This window comes from Balaenoptera borealis (genome assembly GCF_965194805.1).
Source record: "Balaenoptera borealis genome assembly, chromosome: 14".
Lineage (NCBI taxonomy): Eukaryota > Metazoa > Chordata > Mammalia > Artiodactyla > Balaenopteridae > Balaenoptera > Balaenoptera borealis.
In genome coordinates this window covers 48359498-48382322 of record NC_138875.1, presented here as the reverse complement: position 1 = coordinate 48382322, position 22825 = coordinate 48359498, and the positions used below count along the sequence as shown (strand labels likewise).

Genomic DNA, 22825 nt, shown 5'->3' with positions numbered 1-22825 from the left:
GATTTTTGTCAATAAATGTAGTACCTGTATTTTCATTTTACAGATCTTAATTAACAAAGTGTGGGGGAAAGTTTGTTTGATTAGAGATCCCAATATGTGGAATCAAAAGAAGTAGAGTTTCAGTCCTGATTTTATCCAAATGGTTTCAGCTTCCTGCCATTGGGTGAATCATTCATCAATTCCTTTACTTTTGAGTCAGAGATAGCAGTATGCAGATTTTTGACTGTGCGGGGGTTGGCACCCCTAACCCTCCTATTCTTCAAGGGTCAAGTGTAATGACTAAAAAGGCCCATCCTTATCTAGCTCTCGACCACTTTTTTAGTTTTATCACTCATACCTCTACTCAAACTCTACTCCCAAGGCAGGCTGAACTATATAAATTCCTAAGAACCAACTGCATTCTCTTTTGTCCCTGGGCACATGAATATTTTCTTCTTTTTTTCAGACCCTCCACCAACTCAAGCTGGTCTTTGTTTTTTAGGACTCAACTTTGAAGTGATACCCATGGTACCCTCATGCCAAACACACTGCCTTAGACATAGTGAATGGGATATCAATATGTGCTGCGTAAATGAACAAAAAGACTTCTGGATAAACAACTTATCTCCAGATAACCTCTTCAATTCAATACAAATAATGCTGCCTCACTAATCTTTCTTAAATATTGCTTATTCAATATTTTTCCTTTCCTTAAAATATACATATTAGTATATATAAAATAGATAACCAACAAGGACCTACTATACAGCACAGGAAACTATATTCAATATCATGTAATAACCTATACTGGAAGGTCTGTCTACTAGGCTCTTCATAAGGGGGTAACTATACCTTTGCAACCTAATTTCCTGCTGTTCCCCAGCGTGAAGCCTCCTCTCTACTGATTCCTGAGCACTCCATGCTAATCTCTACATCCATCAATTTGTTTTTGCTCTTTACTCTATCTGTCTGGGACTTTCTTCCTTTCTGACTCTCCATCCTACTTCCTTGGTGGCGCAGTGGTTAAGAATCCATCTGCCAATGCAGGGGACAAGGGTTCGATCCCTAGCCGGGAAGATCCTACATACCATGGAGCAACTAAGCCCTTGCACAACTGCTGAGCCTGCGCTCTAGAGCCCGTGAGCCACAACTACTGAAGCCGGAGCGCCTAGAGCCCATGATCCACAGCAAGAGAAGCCACCGCAATGAGAAGCCCGCGGACCACAACAAAGAGTAGCCCCCGCTCACTGCAACTAGAGAAAGCCCACGTGGAGCAACGAAGCCAAAAATAATAAATAAAATTAAAAAAAAAAAGTTATACATCCATGTAAGTGTTTGGGTTTGAATATTCATTAAAAAAAAAAAAAGGCCAGCTTCTCCCATAAAGGCTTCTTTGAATTACTCTAGCCCATTTTTTTTGGTAATAGCAACACTTCAGTCATTCGCGAAATATGTTTTGATGATCTGTTATTTGACAGGCACTGTTTAGATACTAGGACACAAAAGTGAGCCAAGAAAAAGCAAGAAAAACAAACATGATTAAGAAGTGTGACAAATACTAAAAGCAAGGGTCAACATATCGAATATTGGTATAAGGACCAGCAGAACTTCTTTAGACATGTTGGTCAGAGAATGCATCTTTGAGGAGGTGATATTTAAGCAGATCTGAAGGACAGGAAGGATCTAGTCTCATGCAAAGTTGTGCTGCTAAAGGGAGAGAGTTCCCCATAGAGTGAATCACATGTGAAAATACTCTGAAAGAGAAAAGAACTTAACATGTTCTAGGAACTGAAAGAAGACAGTATGGTTGGAATTCAATGAATAAAAGAAAGTGGCCTAAGGTGAGTTTGGAAAGATAGGCAAGGTCCTATCAGGTCCATAAGGGCAATTCTAAAAAGCAACAGATAACTATAGAGTGTTTATAATCAGAGGAGAGAAAGGATTAGATCTATGTCTTAAGATCACTTTTGCTGCCATGTGAGTCATGATCTGAGAAATAAAGAAATCAACCAGGAAGGGGGCTGTTGTAGTCTACAAATATGGATAATGATGATGACTTGGATCAGAGTAACAGCAGTAGAGATGGAAAGAAGTGAAAAAACTTGAAATTAACTTTTGAAATGATACTCAAGATAGGGGAAGTCTTCAAAGAAGAAGATCAAGAGCTCAGTTTTGATCATATTGAATTTTAGGTATTTATGACAACACCAAGTCAAGGCACCAGACAAGAAATTAAATATGCAAGTCAATATGCAAGATCTCTATGGCAGATAGAATTCTAAGATGAACCCTAATAGGCCTGGCCCTACATGATCCCCTCCTCTTGAGTGTGGACAAGAACTGTAATTTGATTTTAATGAATAGTATATGAAAAAGGTAAAAAAAAAAACCTGCAGAATTAATTAATACCCTTAATCAATTGTGTTTGAGTTAATTAAACAAGAGATTACTTCAGCCATGAGAAAGAAGGAAATCCTGCCATTTGCTATAACATAGATGAACTTGGAGGATATCATGCTAAGTGAAATAAGCCAGACAGAGAAAGTCAAATACCGTATGATCTCACTTATATGTGGAATCTAAGAGAGAATGAGAATAGAATGGTGGTTACAAAGGACTAGGGAGTTGAGGAAATGAGGAGTTGCTGGCCAAAGGGTAAAAGCCTTCAATTGTAAGATAAATAAGTTCTAGAGACCTAACATACAGCATGGTGACTATAATTAATAATATTTTATTATTTACTTGAAATTTGCAAAGAGAGTATGTCTTAGTATTCTCACCACACACATAAGGTAACTATGTGAGATCATGGATATGCTAATTAATGTGATTGTAGTAATCATCTCACAATGTATATGTACATCAAATCATCATGTTGTACACAAGAAAAAGATAACCAAAATAAAATAAAATAAAATAAAAGCATCCTGGGTGGGCCTGACTTAAAAGAGGGTCCAGGACTTCCCTGAAGTTAGAGATGCTCTCCTACTGGCCTTGAAGAAGCAAAAAGCTAGCTGTGAACTTCCTTTGGAGAAGGATGGTCTCTGGGAGCTGAGGCTCTCAGACCTATTGCTGTAAGGAACAGAATTCTGCCCATAAACTCAACGGGCCTGAAAGAAGACCCTGGGCTTCAGATGAAAAACAGGGCACAGCCAACTGCTTGATTGCAGCCTTGTGGAACCTTAAGCAGAGGATTCAATTAGGTTGTTTTTGACTTTACAGCAAGGAAAGTTATCAGAGATAGACAGGAACATTACATAATGATAAAGGGGTTAGTTCTCTAAGAAGACATAAATCTTAATGTGTATGTGTCTAACAAGAGAGTGTCAAACTATGGGAGGCAAAAATTGATAGAACTGTAACAAAAACAGATGAATCCGCTATTATAGTTGGAGATCTCAACACCCCTCTATCAGAAATGGACAAATCCAGCAGGCAGAAAATTAGTAAAGACATAGTTGAACTCAACAATACCATCCATCAACTGGATATAATGGACCTCTATACTACTTTATCCAACAACAGCAAAAATATACACTCTTCTCAAACTCACGCAAACATTCACCAAGATAGAACATACTCCAGGCCATAAAACAGGCATTAAAAAGTTTAAAAGACTAGAAATCATAAAATGTCTGCTCTCAGATCATAAAATGTCTGCTCTGAAATCAAATCAGAAACCAACAACAGAAAGCTATCTGGAAAATCCCAAAATACTTGGAAAATAACAACACACCTCTAAATAACACGTGTCAAAGAAGAAATCTGAAGTAATTTTAAAATATTTTGAACTAAATGAAAATGAAATCATAACATCAATATTTGTGAGATGAGGGGAATTTATAGCATTGAATGCATATTTTATCTAAAATCAATTGTCTAAGCTCCTACCTTAGGAAACTAGAAAAAGAAGAACAAATAAATTCCAGGGTAAGCAGAAGAAGAGAGATAATAAAAATTAGAATAGAAATCATTGAAATTGAAAACAAGAAATGAAGATAGAAAATCAACAAAACCACAGCTGGTTCTTTGAAAAAACCAATAAAAGCAATAAGTCCCTAGCCAGACTAGTCAAGAAAAAAAGAGAGGGCACATATTGCTATTACTGGAAATAAAAGAGGGGACAACAGTACCCATTCCATGGAAATTCAAAGGATAATAAAGGAATCTTATGAACAGTTATATGCCTACAAATTTGACAACTTAGAGGAAATGGACCAATTCTGTCAAAGACAGAATCTGTCAAAATTCACACAAGAAGAAATAGACAATATGAATAGGTCTATATCCACGAAAGAAATTGCAACAATAATTAATAACCTTACAAAACAGAAAGTACCAGGTTCAGATGGGTTCACTGGTGAATTCTACGAAACATTAAAGGAAAAAATTATACCACTTCTCTACATTATCTTTCAGAAGATAGAAGCAGAGGAAATAACCTCTTACTCAGTCTTTGAGGTCAGCACTAACCTAATACCAAAACTAAACAAAGACATTACAAAAAAATTACAGACCAATATCTCTCATGAACATAGATGTAAAAATATTCAACAAAATATTAGCAAATCAAATCCAACAATGTATAAAAAGAATTATATTCCATGACAAGTGGATGCATCCCATGTATGGAAGGCTGATTCAACATTCAAAAATCAATTAATGCAACCTATCATATAAACAGACGGAAAAGGAAATATCACAAGAGCATACCAACAGACGCAGAAAAAGCATGTGGCAAACTCCAACACTCATTCATGATGAAAAATTCTCAGTAAACTAGGAATAAAGAACTTCCTCAACTTGATAAAGAAATATACAAAAGACCTATGGCTAACATAAGTTAGAAACTTGAAACTTTCCCAGTAAGATCAGGAACAAGGCAAGGATGTCTCCTTTCACCACTGCTTTTTAACATCATACTGGAAGTCCTGGTTAATGCAGTAAGACAAGGAAAGGAAATAAAAGGTATACAGATTAGGAAGGAAGAAGTAAAATCATCATTATTCACAGATGACATGATTGTGTATGTAGAAAATCTGAAAGAACTGCCAAAAAAACTCTCCTGGAATTAATAAGTGATTATACAGTAAGGTCGTTGGATACAAGGTTAATATACAAAAGTCAATTGCTGTACTATATATCAGCAATGAAAAAGTAGACTTTGAAATTAAAAACAGAATACAATTTATATTAGCACCCCCCAATTAAATACTTAGGTAACAAAACATGTGCAAGATGCATATGAAGAAAACTGCAAAATTCTGATGAAAGAAAATAAAGAACTAAATAAACGGAGAGATAGTCCATGTCCACGGATAGGAAGACTCAACACTGCCAAGATGTCAGTTCTTCCCAACTTGCCTATGGATTAATGCAATTCCAATTAAAATCCCAGCGAGTTATTTTGTTGCGGATATCAACAAACTCATTCTAAAGTTTATATGGAGAGGCAAAAGACCCAGAATAGTCAACACAATATTGAAGGAGAACAAAGTCGGAGAACTGTGACATTACCCAACTTCAAGACATGATATAATATAAAGATACAGTAATCAAGACATTGTGGTATTGGTGAAAAAAAAATTTTTTAATTGGTGAATGGAATAAAATAAAAAGCCCAGAAGTAGACCCCCATAAATACAGTCAACTGTTCTTTGACAAAGGAGCAGAGGAAATACAATGAAGCAAAGACAGTCTCTTCAACAAATGGTGCTGGAATAAACTGAACATCGACATGCAAAAAAATTAATCTAGACACAGAAGTTACTCCCCTCACAAGTTAACTCAAAATGGATCACAGACTTAAATGTAAAACTATAAAACTCCTAGAAGACAACTTGAGAAAATCTAGGTGACCTTCAGTTTGGTGATGGCTTTTAGATCCAACACAAAAGGTATGATTCATGAAAGAAAGAATCGATAAGCTGGATTTCATTAAAATTAAAAAATTTTCCTCTGCAAATGACACTGTCATGAGACTGAAAAGACAAGTCACAGACTGGGATAAAATATCTTCAAAATATATATATCTGATAAAAGACTATTATCTAAAATATACAAAGAACTCTTAAGACTCAACAATAAGAGAGCAAACAACTCAATTAAAAAATGGGCTGAAGATCTTAAGAGGCACCTCAACAAAGAAGACATACAGATGGCAAATAAGCATATGAAAAGATGCTCTACATCATATGTCATCAGGGAAATGCAGATTAAAACAATGAGGTACCACTATACACCTATCAGAATGGCTAAAGTGCAGAACGTTGACAACACCAAAGGCTGGTGAAAATGTGGAGCAACAGGTATTCTCATTCACTGCTGGCAGGAACGCAAAATGATACCATCACTTCAGAAGGCAGTTTGATAGTTTCTTACAAAACTAAATATACCCTTACATACAACCTAGCAATCATGCTCCTTGGCATTTACCCAAAGGAGCTGAAAACTTAACATCTACATAAAAACGTGCCCATGGATGTTTAAAGCAGGTTTATTCATAGCTGCCAAAATTTGGAAGCAACCAAGATGTTCTTCACCAGGTGAATGGATAAATAAACTGTAGTACACCCAGACACTGGAACATTATTCAGGGCTGAAAAGACATGAACTATGAAGCCATGAAAAGACATGGAGGAAACTTAAATGCATGTTACTAAGTGGAAGAAGCTAATGTGAAAAACTACATTCTGTAATATTTCAATTTTGTGACATTGTTGAGAGATAAAAGTATCGAGACAAGTAAAAAGATCTATGGTTGATAGGGGTTGGAGGAGAGGGAGGTATGTCCTTCACCAGTGCAGTGAAATCACTCCATATGATACTATAATGGTGGATACATGTCATTTAAAATCTGTCCAAACCCACAGAATATACAGGACAAGAGTAAACCATAATGTAAACTATGGACTTTAGGTGATGTTGATGTGTCAAAGTAGGTTCATCAGTTGTAACAAGTGTACCACTCTGGTGGAGGAAGTTGATAACGAGGAAGGCTGGGGGGTGGGAGAGCAGAGCGTATATGAGAAATCTCTGTATCTTCTACTCAATATTTCTGTGAACCTAAAACTGCTCTAAAAAATAAAGTCTATTAAAAATTAGTGAAAAAGTATTCCATCTTCAATTAAACAAGGAAAGAACCACAACTTCAAACCACTAACTGCACGGCATATCTGCTAAATTCTGTAAATCTAGAGAGAAACGAGAGGATGATGAGAATTCACATATGCTCTCAAACCTTGAGGTGGATATAAACTTTCCTAAAAATAATATCATAGTCCCAACAGGCTGTCCCCAACCTTAGATTGGCACAGTGACATTAAGGGTACGAGTAGGTTCTAGGGAATGTGAAACTTCCCTACTCAAAGTCAGAATGACTGGGGATGGTAGGCTGGAGAAAATAACACACCCACCTTCTACTTTTACTAGCTATGGACTGGTCTCCCAGCTGAGTGTACCATTGGAGACAATGGGAGGAAAGCCATGATTGCTAAATCACAACACTGAGTTAGGGGCTTGACTGTTTAAACCCGAGGGTAAGTAGGACAAGCATGGTGAGAGAGGGTATTCTAGACAAGACCCACACTGGAGCTGCAGACTGACCACTACACCAGCTCCTGCCATTCCACATTGCCAGCCCCCTTGAAAAATGAAAAGCAAATCAGAAAATGGCTTATGGACTAAAGACATCTGTGCTGGGCCAAGGAAAAGGGGGTGGGGAATAAGGATCAGGCAAGTAAAAATTCAGGAAGTATAGTGCACACGAGCCCTCCTAGAATAAACTCCTTGATAGTGAAATCTGGCAATCCACGAAATAAATCAAGGTAGCTCAGAAAAGGAAACAGGCATGAAAGGACTGATTTTGAGCACTGATTTCATTTAAATATGGAAATAGGAAATAGGGCATAATAATAAAAATGTAACAAAAAATCTTAATGAGGGAAGGGAATTGGAAGGATACTTCATTTTATTTTTGTTAGCATACAGTAAAACTGATGGGGGAGTGTACAGTTCCATGAAGTGTTATAAATGTACAAGGTTCATAAAAAGAACTCAGCTCTTCTATATTTTACTTTACTGCTAAAGTACTTTTTCTAAGCAGGTGAGTAGATCCCACAAAAGCAAACAATCAGAGATTCCAATACACAATGACAGGGAAGACTTCTCAGGTAATGATTAGGTATTTATTTGTTTCTGATAACTGTGATTTTGAGTGTAGTTTAGCTCACTACTGGCGACAGGATATAGGGCTCCACTTTGCTATTTCTTCTGTGATTGCTGTTTGGAATATATGTATAAATAGAACAACACCATTTTCCATTGTTTGTTACACTGATCCTTTCTGAGGGTTTAGGTAAAATGACCTATTTTTCATGAATGAAAAATAGTTACATACTTGGTCGAGGGTTCTGCATTCTGTGTGCAGGGAATTCAATATACTTATAATATCTAGAATTATTCCCCATGGCACAATCTTTCACGTGTATTTATTATCTAAAGGTTCTATTTGTGCAGTCTTATTATCATATGTGTATATTCAATAAACTTAGAGTACAAACAGCTTCCAGCTAATAATTACCTACACAAATTGTTCACATAGCTGTTCACTTTTAAACCCAAATTCTATATGAAAGTTCACTTCTCCTATTGCTATAAATTCAAACTTTTAACTTACATTGTTCATGGTCTTAGAAATTTTTTTAAAAATATGAAATAAAAACATATTAACAATATATTAAAATATATTAATGAGATCACAAAATTCAATTTTACCCAGTTCTCACGTCTTAAAATTCTGTCCCCCTTACAGTAGTATGGGTATCCATTGTATAAGTACTGACATGTATATGAGTAGCTTGGGGTGGAGGTGTGTGTAGTGGGACAATGGGTATAAGAACTAAAGCTATTATTACCTTCATCTGAAGATAATCAAGACTTTTTTTTTTTTTTAAGAAGGAAGGCAGGTAACCTATCCTAGATTTTTTTTTAATTTATTTATTTTTATTTATTTATTTTTATGGCTGTGTTGGGTCTTCGTTTCTGTGCGAGGGCTTCCTCTAGTTGCGGCAAGTGGGGGCCACTCTTCATCGCGGTGTGCGGGCCTCTCACTATCGCGGCCTCTCTTGTTGCGGAGCACAGGTTCCAGACGCGCAGGCTCAGTAATTGTGGCTCATGGGCCTAGTCGCTCCGTGGCATGTGGGATCTTCCCAGACCAGGGCTCGAACCCGTGTCCCCTGCATTGGCAGGCAGATTCTTAACCACTGCGCCACCAGGGAAGCCCCAAAACTTTTTTAAGAACCAACTCTCTCCCCATAATAATTTACTATTTTTCCCTTATTAAAAACAATTCCAAGTTTAAACTACTTGTCTGTCTTAATATAAGCTGAAGATGAAGTTTAACTTCCAATTTAGCCTCAAGACAGTATATCCTGGCAGTATCAAGAAACCGGTTCTTTCAGATTTTTCAAAAACTCAAACCTCTTCTCTTATTATAATTTATAATAATTTATGAACTAGCATATGAAATATAAGGGGAAAGAGTTCTATTAATAGTCTTACCTTTGGTTTATTGTATCTTAAGATACAAGAAGATCTAGAAGTTCTTTTTTTATCATATATCGAGAAGCACTGCTCCACTTGTTCTGGATAAGTGAAAGGTACATATCGAAGCAGCCCTAAATGTTATCAGAAAAGTATTCATGCAAAGTATTCTTACAGGGACCTGACTGCAAATACCACATCATACACTTAAATGATAGGAGGAATATTTTAAATACTTATTTTGAAGTTGAAATTTTTCTAAAGAGATAATTTTTTATTACAAATTTTGTAACTTTTTAAAAATTTAATCTCTTTCACTTTGTGCTTCATATAGAATCGACTCTCACTTTTGACCTAACAGAGAGCTCTGTTTTCTGGTATTTGCAAATCTGTGGTATTGGGCTTTTAAGTACCTGTTTCTAATATACAAGTACTGATAGTGCTTGCCTGCCTTCTAGACGATGCACAGTTGAGAATCACACTGGATCCTAAGTCTCATTGGGGCCTTGGCCAGATCTACTCTACACTGCACACTACACTCTGCTATGTTGTGGATCTTTCTGTGAAAATCATCAGTAATCTTACACTTTGTTTTATAGGCAAGCACCAAATGTTAAGAAAAGACATGGAAGAAGAAAAAACATATTACCAAGCTGCCTAATTTCCCTATAAAATTTCACACGTTGAAAAGTTCTCATATATAACTGAACAACGGGAAAAATATTACTTCATCTAATATTTACTGATAGTATCCTATTAGGTATTGTCTCCTATACTGCCTACAACATAATTTTTAAGGATAGCTTTTTCTTAAGTGTTTAAATATAAATTAGTGAGTATTATGGAACACTGAATGAAGATATTTAGATGCTCTGGAGAGGACACTTTACTAATTGACCAATGAAACCGCTTTCAAGCGCACAAGCTCACTTCAATACAATGTGACAATGATTGCAACTGTTGGATAGTTGGTTTAAAATCACAGAATATTTTACCCAATTTTTATTTTGAAAAACATCTACAGAAAATTAGCAGTAATATTATACAATCTTTATCTAGATTAAAAAATTGTTAACATTTTTCCACATTTTCTTTTTTCGCTTTCCCATATTAAAAAAACTTTTTTTTATTGCCAAACCACGTGAAAGAAAATGGCAGAGATTCTCAGACTTCATCTCTAAATACTTTTCAGTATATCGTCTCTCCCAAAACACATTCTCCTACATGACTCCAATATGATTAGAAAATTTAATGTGGGTGTAATACTGTATATGATCTACAGCCCAAATCCAGATTCCTTCCAATTGTCCCAATATTATCCTTTATAGTTTTTTTTTCTCATCCAGAATCTAATCAGGAAGGATATCTTTCAGTTAGTTGCCAATTCTTCTAGTCTTTTAATACTGAACGGTTTTCCAGGATTTTTTTAGTGACATTGACATTTTTGAAGTGTCCAGGTGAGTTATATTGAAGAATATCCACCAATTTGGATCTGTCTGATTGTTTCCTCAAGATTAGATTCAGGAGAATCACTTCTGGCAAAATAACTTCAGAAGGGATTGTCCTACTTCACATGTGTATCAAGAGGTACACGATGTCAGTTTGTCCACTATCGGTGACGGCCAGTGTAGTCACTTGGTTAAGCTGGTGCCAGATATCATCCTGTAAAGGGACTTTCCCCTCTTTGTAACTAATAAGCAATCTGTGAGCTGACATGTAGAGTTACTGTGACTATCCTGTCCGCATCAACCATTCACCCAGTGGTGGATTATCCTTTGTAATAGTAGTCACAAAAAGTGACTTTATAATTCTGTCTTTTCTTTTAATCATTTGCTTGTACTCTTCAGTGAAACAGAGCTTTTCCTTCTACCTGCCCCCATCTGCATACTACACACACTATGGGCTCATGGACACTCTTATTAATGTGCTGTAATCCATAACATACATTATTACTTTTATGTTCAAATGATACCAAGTTGGGCCAGTGGGTATCCCTGAAATCTGGCTCTTATGTCCTTCTGATGTGTCTCCACCACCTTTTGAACAATTCCTTGTTTTCTGGCACAAAACGTGCCAGGCTTAGCAGATTCTCCCCTACACTAGTTCAACCAAGAAGGCTTTAAATAAAAAGGAGACTAACTCAGTTTTAATGCAGTAATTTGAATTCAGGAACAAATAATTAGAATAGTGCCTAGAACATAGTAAGTGCCAGTCAGTATGATAGGTCGCTTCCTTAACTATTTTAGCCATAGTTTGAAGCCTTTGTGCAATTCTTAAAAATATAGATATAGACTTTTAATTTATACATAGATTTTTATGTTACTCTTTCAAATTCATCTATTTATTCTTACTTTAATTTGTTCTCCTTCATTTCTTTTATCTCTATATGGAAATCATGCAAATAGAAAACTTCCAAAGGATTTTCTTTTTTTTTTCTCCAACGTGGTATAATCTTAGATCACTGACTAATGCCAATATATGCACAAACAGCACAGCATAAATCCCTGATATAGTAAAGCCTTTTAAAATTCCTGAATTTATCAAGTGATTTCACATGTCAGAGGAAATAATGTAAAGAAATGCCTGGACTTTTTTTTTTTTGGTAAAAAATTCAATAGACCAACCTCACTCTCTAAGCAAATGTAGCTCTGCTGAAGTCACCTCTGAATGAATCACTGATAGGGAAGAGAAACTGAAGAAAGAGGAGTGTGATATTTGGAGAGGTCACAAAGAAAGTAAAAAATGGGGCCTTGTAACTTCCAAGTTATTTATTTATTTATTTATTTATTTATTTATTTATTTATTTATCTTAGAATGTGTGGTGGATGTGAGTGTGTGTTTGTGTGTAGTATATGTGCATGCATGTGCACATTCGGGGTTAAAGGCAGGATGCCCAAATCAACATTTATTCAACAAATAATTATTACACCCCCACTCTGAGTGGGCACTATGGATCTTCCAGGAATATAAGGACCAAGAAAACTAGACAGGTCCCTCCCTTAGGATTAATTAAACAGTTACACAAATAAATGTGAATTTGCAACTAGCTGTGATGAGGGATATGGATACACAAGTACAGATACATGTATGCATACAAAGATACCTGCGTGTGTGTGTTTGTGTGTGTGTATTATAAGGGAATTTGGCTCAGTCTAGGGGGACAACATGGCTCATTTGAGGAAGTGACATTTGGGTTGATATCTGAGGTTTAACTAAGAGTTCACTAGGCAATGTTTGGGTACCTGTGTGTACAGGTGTGAGGATGGGAGAGAGCAGGGAGAGTCAGAGCAACTGGAAGAAAGCCAGGCAGCTGAAGTAGAAGGAAGGACTGGAGGTACCAAAAGAGATGAGACTGCAGGAGCCTTGTTGGGTTTCAAAAAATCAGGTGCACAGTTTTGGTCATTATCTTAAAGCAGTGGTAATCCATTTAAGTGGCATGCGTAGCTGAAGGGGTGATAGTTGTCATATTTGCATTTTGAGAAGGCTCCTCTCACCTCATTGGAGGATGGATTTGGAGGGGGAGCAACGTCAGATGCCAGAGGACGAGTTATAAAAGCCCTGTAGTAGCCCTGACACAATGGATGGTGAAAGCTGAGACTTGGGTGATGCCCTAAGGTAGACGCATAACATCAGTGGCGGGGTGAGGGCTTTGATATGCGGTGGATGGAGAGGGAATGTCAAAGATAAAACCCGGATTGGGAGCTGGGGAATCCTGGAGGTTGAGGTGAGATGGGCAGAGATCACAAGTTTGATTTTGACATGTTTCATTTGATGTTTAAGACTGACAAGAAGAAATACCAAGCACAGAACTGGATCTACAAGTGGAGAATTTAGAGAGACTTTCTGAGCCATAATCATGTTTTGTAGAGTGCTCTGAATAAAACATGCGCCAGTAATTTCAAGGAATCTTATTGGACAGTATGTGGTGTACGTATGTTGGGAAAAGTCAAAGTGAACCAAAGTTCTAAGGTACTAGAAGAACAACCTCTGCTAATTGAGAGTTCAGTAATTTGCAAATCCAGTTCTATTCTAAATGATGTTATAATTTTCTGATCTGCAAAATCTGAAAATATGATTTTGCTAGACATTTTAGCAAGTGAGATATACATATATATATATATATATATATACATATATACACACATACATTTAGCAAGTGAGAGGTATCTATCTATCCATATTGAAATCACAAAAGTCATCATGTAAGTACAGAATTAATATTTAAAATATTTAATAATCTGTACAACTTGGGCTCCAGCCACAAATAGCCAGTAAGACCACATCAGTGCACCCAGCTGAATGTCAACACTGTCACAGTAATAGAATCTCATCCTCTGATGGTAAAAATTCCTAACTGAAAATAAAGTACAAATATTAGAAGGTAAAGGAGCGTTGGTAGTTACTACTTTTAGTCCAATAATGTCACTAACACCTAAGCATATTTTAATACGTTGAGAACATTGATTTTTAGGGGGAGGGAGGAAACTACCCTCATTCTAATCTACTGTCCAAGGGTGCTGTGGAAAAATCAAATTTATTGAGAGATATGTTTCTAAAAATTTGTGTCCACATTTTAATTTTGAAACTTCTTTTTTAAAGTATACGATCAACGTCATCATTTTATCTAAATCTTCACAGACTGTATTTGCTTAAAGTAACCTGTAACTTTGGATCACAGCTCTAACCCCCTTGGTGACAAAAAAGACAACAGAGATGATCACAAAGCTAAGTGAGCTTTGAGCTTCTCGCTCCTGAAACTAATGCAGTAGTAAGAGTTATGTTCTTCATTTGAATCGACAAAGTTGTCTTATTCCGTTCTCCATTTTCATGTGTATCCAATAGAGGCTTCTGACATTTCTTTTACTACATTACTACGCTAACTGGGTGTATTTTTCCCTTTCATACCTACATTCTTTAGTGCTTCAGATTTCAGTTTAGGGGAGTATTGAGGTCCTATGGAAAAAGGAGGCATTATGACTGGAATGTGTCATACCTGTTTATTCTGACAAAGAAGGTTTTCTCTTGTGTGGCATTGTTAACGGTACAAAGAGGAAGAAGGGCTTTACTTTCACCATCTTTGCCTCCATTCCATGCAAGAGTAAAAAGCATAACAAGAAAAGGCAGATATTCCAGTAAAATTTCACTGCCTATATAGATCTTTGTGCTGCTCAAATGAAAGAAGCTCCTTATTTTCCTTATCACCTCCACGATCCAACCCCCTCAATTTTATCTTCCCTCAATTCCCATTGCACCACTAGACTCTTATTAGAAATTGTAACAAAAGTGGACCAAATCAAGTTTGGGGTCAGTCTGAGGTTGAATGCTGGGCCATTCAATTGACCAAGAAGCTTCCAGTAAGAATGAACAATACACAGCGAAACAATCATAGATCAAATTGTGTTCTGTACAATTGCTGCATCCTTTTTGTATGAAAACCTGCCTCTCTTGATTGGGTAAAACATGTTTTTCTATGTAGAGAATCTTATGATTATGTCAAAGCAATTGGTTATTCCCATACGCGCACGCGCGCGCACACACACACATACACACACACACACACACACACAGACATACTGTGACTTCAATCTTAATTGCAAACCACAACTACTGAAGCCCATGAGCCTAGAGTCCGTGCTCCACAACAAGAGAAGCCGCTGCAATGAGAAGCCCACGCACTGCAAGGAAGGGCAGCCCCCGCTCGCTGCAACTGGAGAAAGCCCGCGCGTAGCAACGAAGACCCAACGCAGCCAAAAATAAAATAAATAAATAAATAAAATTTTTTAAAAATTTTACATTAAAAAGCTTCTTTCTTTAAAAAGAATAAGAAAAAAGAGTAAGTCATATGATGTTATAAATGACATCTTAGGTGGACCCACTGTGGAAAGTAATCTAAGAAAAAAAATCTTCCTTACAATTTGGTAAATTCAAGATGCTTGCTGTAGCTAATACTGAAATGACATTTTATAATAACTCAGTTCCCAAGAGCAGGTCTTACGTTATGGTCTAGTAAACAAACCATTATAAGTAAGAAAATTTGAGTTTCGCTCTCAATTTCCTCCTTGCTTCTGGGATCCTATACTCTATATACTCTCTTGCCCATATATAGGTTGTGTATATGGGCAATCTTCAAAACCCTCTAATCCCTCTGCAAATACTATGTTATGCAAAGAGAAGAGAGGTTGGTGTGTTTTTAGTGTGGCAATAGCGCACAGACTATATACATCTGAGACGGACAACAGAGTTGTCTATATCTCTCACCCTCCAACTCCCATATGCCAGCACAGGACACACTTAATTCAAGTAACACAAAAACATTCTAATACAACAGTTTATTTGCATTCGCAACAGATTTTGGCCTCTGCTATGAACATACTTCACAGCACTATGTTTCATGGTGCAACTTCCAGTATTGGACCCGTGCAGTTCTTTGCATAAGCCTATTTCAAGGGCATTGACGATATAATCTCAATTGATGCCTCCTTTTCCTGTTTTTTCAATGCCTGAAATTATGTATGTATACATGTACGTAGACACAGAACACATGTACATCTATACATATACATGCATATACATACATATGTGTGCATGTACACATTGTCTCTCTATATAAAAGCCTTCATTGCTTTCTGGAGATATGCACAAGGTTAAGGCCTGCGAGAAGTAAAATATTATCCAGCTTGCACATTAGTTTGTCAACACTCATAGTCATCCATTAAAGATAGATTCCTAAGAGAAATAAGGAAAAAGTAGCAAATTTTTATGAAGGTGAGAAAGAGAAAAAGATCAGAGCATGAGCTTGAGTTTGATGGGCAGTGAAATTTGTAATCCTGGTCCACTGAAGGCAGAGACCAGCGGACAAGTGGGATGGCCCCGCTTAAAAGAAGTAAGGATTGCATACGGGCACGAAAAATAACCCACGTCATCATAAAAATCTTGTCTATCTATATCTATTCTTTTTCAGATTCTCTTCCCTTATAGGTTATTACTAACACAACATAGTAAACCAACTATATTTTAATAAAAAATAAATAAATAAGAATTTTTTAAAAAATCTTGTTTATCTAGCCCTGACTCTCATTAGGGCCAGACAGCCCCTAGAGAATATTTTGCGAAGGACTGGGGCGGCTCAGGTTTGTCACAATCATTAAGGGAGGGGAGTTCTATTGGTTTTTAGTGGCTTTTTTGGTGAAGAATTTTCCCAAATATCCCAAACAACATGCAGTGTCCCCTGAACTAAACCTATAATGAATATCAACCTGTAGAATCTGGTATATATAATCATAACTAAGCATTTTCTAAGCATTTCCACCAAAAGTCCAGTGGTTTACAACAAGGTTGCTGTGGGGAATAATTCAACGATTTGGTATAGTCTTTCTCTTAAATCTAGAATTAATAGACTACAACGTTAACAGAAAATAAACTGGAAAAGGCAGCACCAGCACTGTCAATAAGTTCCATCATGGAAGTATTTTATTTGTTATTATTGATGATATGGTGTGTAGCCTGCAGAGTCCCTTGAAGTAGAGTTCACATCAGTAACAACAGGAAAATGCTGCATAAAGCAGTCTGGGGATTTTGGTGAGACTATATTCATAGTATTTACTCTCTCATTTGCAAAATATCATATATCCACGTTTTCTCCACTCCGCCTTTCTGTAACTTGACTTTAGCATATTTTCCCTACAACGATTACCATCATTTCCTTCTTTCCAAATACAAATGTCTGGTCTGTAATTATCCTAATACTACTTTTAGTCTATTCTCCTTTCATTTTCCTGTACGTCCTATATGGAATGTCTTCTGACGTTTCTGTCTTAAATCCAAGTTTATTTGTTATACAGTATGTACACACAAGCAAGCTTCTGACTTCTTTACTATGTGTTCCAGTGAAGTTACCCCCAAACATTAGCATAGTGAAATGCACATTGTACTACAAATTACTTTTATTCTATTCTTCCTTTTCATGACAGATATATTCAGTAATTATATTATTGATGAATTACATTTCAAGATACTAAGGGGGTGACACAAAATATTTGTTATTAAGAAGAGGACAAAGTCTAAGAGGGTTGAGAACCACAGTTTGGTCCACAGCAAATGACAGTGAATGACAGAGGACAGAAAAATCACAAGCCTCCTGTGTGTACCTCTGTACCACTTCATTTCATGACTATCGTGTACAGCTGATACCATCATGGCTAGAAAGAGTTAACTCCCCCATCCAGCTACCCAACTTAAGTCAAGGGAGCTGCATGAGGAGTCGCACAGATCCGGTTTCCAGTATCTACTCTGCCACTAACCACCGGTGTGACCTTTAGCAGCTCACTGGGATCACTGTGGGCCCCCATTTCCTTAACTGTAAAATAAGGGCATTGGAGTAAATTACTTTTAAGGTCCTTTCCAGCTCTATCACAAAATGCATAATTTTGATTCTAAGACTTAGGCATTGATCAGAAGAAACTGATTCCTTTAATAAATGTATATAAAATATATCCTGTGGGTAGCAATTACATTTCCAACCACAATATATTTTTTAAGTACTCAGTCTAGTCAAGTCTTTTAAAAATGCCATGTCTTATAAAACAACAAAAATGTTCCCTCAAAAAAGAAGTCCCCCTACACTTTATGGAGTGAGCACATTTACAGCACATGAGAACAGTCACCAATCTGAAGGGGACATCTACTTTTCTAGTACCATTCTGCTCCCTGTTGTAAAAGTCACAGTTTTCTTTTTTGCTTTGAATTCTTGAAATAAAAATGATTTTATCTCTCTGCCTTTCCAATCATATATTTTTGGTAGCTCTAACCTTCTCCACAGAGGTTTCCTAAATTCTAATAGTCCACAGAAATAACAATTCAACAAAATCTATACACAACTGAACACTGACCACAGACAAGGTGTTTAAGAGCAAGTGCTATGCTGTGAATCAACTTCTTGCCCAGGTAACTATTTCATCTACAACCAATTTTGCCCTGGAGCTTTTGAAAAACACAATAGAAATCTGTTAAATTGGCAGTCTTGCTGAACTTCAACTACTTTATCTAACCAGGTCCTTGGTAACAATAGATACTTGAGAGCTTCTTTTTCATAAAACTTTTGATTTGGAGCCTAGGTGCAGAGAGCAAATGGACCAAACCCCTTATTATGATGGCAACTTGCTGTTTTTGCTTTTGGAACATACATATATAAATAAGGCTTAGGAGTATCACCTTAACACATACACATGTGTATGCTTTAGGAAAACCTCATGCTTGAAAACTTCCATTTAATAAGACAAAAACAAACAAAAGAAGACTTAAAAATTAGAATATTCCTATTTGGTTTTCAGAAGCACCCCGCACTATCATCTTTTAAAAAACATATTAATCACCTCTGTTAAATACAAAGTGGGACTGAATTTCTCAAATTTTGATCGAAGGACTTTTATTTTTCCAGGAACACATCTAATCCTTAACACTAATTCATTAAGTAGGTACAGAATCCAGTCTTGATTACTTCTCTGGGAGTTATATATAATTTACTTCAAAGTTTTCATACCAGGTTTGCTCATTTCTGTCACCCAGCTCGTTTCTGGGCAGGTTGCCCACATGCCCCACCTCCCCATAAATCCGTTTTGGTGTTTGAGATATGCAAGCTCATTTAAAAATTAACCTAAACAAAACAAAATAATTAGAAAGGCAACTTGCCCACAACAACAATGAAAATCGTTTTCAAATCAAACGTGTAATACATTCCAAAGACAAACACAAATGACTTCGTAAATAACCATGATTTTGGATTATCTTTGCCTCTATTCCTCTCATTAACATGAATAATTCAGAGTGCTTCCTATACATGATGAAACTGTCTCCCCTCGATAATTCATTTTTAGTACACAGAAAAATCGCATCCTTATGTTTTTCCAAAGGTTTAAATTAGACCATATTTTAAAATGCAACTTTACTTTCAAAATTATCTATCGCTTGGGTTCATTCTTTGCAATGTTATCCTGGCAGCAAGTAAGGAGAATCTTGTGCCTTCAAGGCAAGGGCAGTATAGAGCAGCGTAACACGTAAGAAGACAGAAGCCCCACCTTTCTTTGGTTCTTGATAGTCTTCAAGTGTATATCCATTATTTGCAAAGTGTGAGCAAGATTGCCAATATCTTTTTCCTTAAAAATACGGAAGTGCTTTGGGACACCCAGATTTGAGTAAAAAGAATTTCCCAACGTTCTGGCCACACTGAAGGAACAATATTTTTATTACGCGACTTAATTTTAAGTGATAAAAATATCCTAACATTGCAGTTCCAGATAAAGCAGACATTCCCAAATGGGAAAGCATTCTGGATGGGGGGAAGGACTCAAAGCCTCAAATCTTGCTTTAATGACAACATGAACAAAATGAAGGGTGTGTATCTATCTGCCAATTATATACAAATTCATCTAGATTCCCAAACACAAAGATACTATGTAGATGCACATTTTATTCGTATCCTATATAATACCCTATACTATGCATACCCAATATTTGTGCGGGAAAGAATGTGTATGTCTTAGGTCTACTTAATTTGGGGTTTGGAATATTAAGTTAGTCTCCCATTTTGTCAGTTCTTCCTGGGAAGATGTTACATTCTTCTGGAAACCACACTAATTTTCTGGAGTCATGGGGCTGTTTCATGCACTGCTTCAGAGCACCAAATGCTACCCTTGTGACCAGGAAGAAAGGGAAAGAATGCCATCAAGAGGAGTGGGAAGCTGCACTAATTCTCAGCTTCTCTCTGGTAATAAAAAGGTGGGGAAAAAAAAGAGCAATCAGATTTCATTGGAGTATACACCAGCCTTGGCCAAAGGCTTTAAAACTTTTTTGATTTCTTCTTTCATTGAAAATAAAAGGAGAGGAGCTTATAGTGTAATAAGCCAAACACAACAGTTGTTGAACTTGGGTCAAGATCAGATACCATTACAGCTTTGGGGATGTTCATGGAAATGTATAAAGTGAGGATGTATGTCTTGATACCTGTGAAAATAAAACATTACGCTTGGAGTGGGAGAGAACAGATGGTTGGTAATGGTTTAAAACATTTATGTTTTTGGACTGTCACCAAGCCTCTGTATTAAAAAATATGGTGTTGTAGTCACTACATACCAACAACTATCTGCAAGGCTCATTTTCTGGAGGATGCTACTGTAATAAAAGAGATAAAACCCAAATGAGGCCAGAGGAAAATTCTTCTTGTTTTCTCAAGTCATTCAATGTGTGCTATTTCTTATTGACTATATTCAATCAAAATGTTTTCTGTGTGATGAGAGGACTTAAATTTTTCCTCAATAATGAGTCAACTACCAGTGCCCGAGTATTGTATCCTTTTTTGGATACATGGGGAAGAACAGTAATTTTGTTCTGTGTATCTGATTCATGCTGATTGAAGCCCTTAAAAACCCTCTGAGCAATCATAAAATCTGGTAGTCCAGGGTACTCTCGCATGAAAAGCAATAACAATCTCCTTATTCTCAATTTGGTAGACAGGCATATTGTACTATAATTATGTACTGAAATTGGCAGGTGCCAGGCCACCGAACTAGGAAGACAGATAAATATTAACTACAGTCACACTGTATTTTGGTGTGTATATATATGTCAGTCTAAAATAAGTCCACGTCCTTTAAACCCAATGGAATAGTGACAAACACAGATAAAACTGTATACAGAGAGATTAATGCAATGTTTGGGGTTAAACTAAAGAAAAATAAATACTGGTAAATAATACTCTTAATTACTATAAAAACTGCTAAAGGAGAGTCCTATTGAACATCCACAGTGTTTTGATTTGCTCGTGATAACATAATGGGGGAAAAGTCACACAAGCACACACTCTGTATGATTTACTTCCTATCCCTTTGAAAACCCTGGGAACTGTTCAGGACCGGTTTGCTGATGGGAGGGAGTTGGGGGTGGACCTGCAGGAAGAGGAGGGAGGACAGCGGCCGCTCCAGCATCGCTCCTGTGAACTTAGTTGGAAATAACTCCTGACAGACATCAAACATAACACCTTTTAGCCTCCTAACAGAAACACGCTGATAGGCAGGATGTTGGAACGGGGCAGAAGCGGGAGCAGGTAACCGTGTGAAAGTAACAGCTGCGGCAACAAAGCGACCACGCAGTTCCTACTCTCTCCCACCCACCTCGGGCCCCCCCCCAAGGCACCCCCAACCCCTGTGGCCGGCCCGGATGGAACCTGAGCTCCGAGTCTCCGCACTTCCCTCCCACATGGCCCGCAGCCTCAGCAAGAGCCTCTGCGAGGTCTCGGAGTTTGGGACCGATGCAAAAAGGGGCATCACAGCAGAGATGCTCATCTTTCTGCCAAACACGCTGGAGGACCGGATAAACCGCCATGAGAAACTCAAGACCGTTCCTCCTGGTGTCTTCTTTCCAACCTCAGCTGGCTTGCCCCGAGTGGGGGCTGGCACCAGAACCCTGGGGTGCAGGGTGCCCCGCCCCGCCGGGGCTCAGGAATCCAGCACAGGTAGCTCCCGAGTTCAGGCACCCGTCCTCCTCTGCCGCCCCTCTCCAAGTCTTCGCACCCCCTCCATCTCCCGGACCCCCTTTCCCCTCAGCACAATCAATAAAGTGAACGGGAGTGGGTTCAAATGGGGGGGGAGGGGATTAGGGTAGAAAGAGAAGAAAGATGCCTTCTGCAGTCATCAGAGGTGGAGTACCTGGAAAGGTGAGGGTGCGCTTCCCCGCCCACGCAGACCCCTCTCCTACCGAGGGTGCAAGAGGCGCCCCCGCAATCTCGGCCCCTCCAATCCCGGACCCCTCCCCCACGCCCCGACCCCCGGCGGTTACCTGGCGAGCGGCTAGGGGAGCGGAGGGTGCCGGCAGGGACTGCTTTCACGGGAGCGGAGCTTCGGCGGGAAACTTCCCCGAGCTCCGGGGCAAACTCTCGCGGACTCCGCCCGCCGCGGGCCGCGCGGTGGGCAGGAGCGCGGTGCCGGAGCTGGAGCGGCGCTGAGCCCGGCGCTCGCCCTCGCCCGTCCGCCCGACTGGGGCTGCGTCGCCGCCTGGGCTCCCGGCCGCTCCCGCTCCCGCCGCCGCCCCGCCCCGCGGCTCCGCCCCCCGGTTCCCCCACCAACCCCTCACTCCCCCGAGCCGCGCGCCCGCCCGCCGGCCTCCCCGTCTCCGCCTTTGTCGCTCTCTGCCTGTCACTCTCTGGCCTTACCTCTGCTGGCCACTCGCCCTCCCTCCCAGCCCTAGGGCTCTGGTGCCACCCACTCCTGGTCCAAGGAGTGGTGATCTCCGGCGTTTGTCTCCTAAGTCACCT

General features: G+C 38.4%; 1 protein-coding gene across 2 annotated transcripts in view; it reads right to left on the bottom strand.

Moving 5' to 3' along the window:
• Positions 1–22571, bottom strand: part of CHST9 (carbohydrate sulfotransferase 9) — a 245202-nt gene extending 222631 nt beyond the window's left edge. For both annotated transcript variants that reach the window (XM_082355531.1, XM_082355532.1), the window contains exon 1: positions 22351–22571. The gene's annotated coding sequence lies outside the window, so the exon portion shown is untranslated. The remainder of the gene's footprint in view (positions 1–22350) is intronic.
• Positions 22572–22825: the final 254 nt, after the last annotated feature.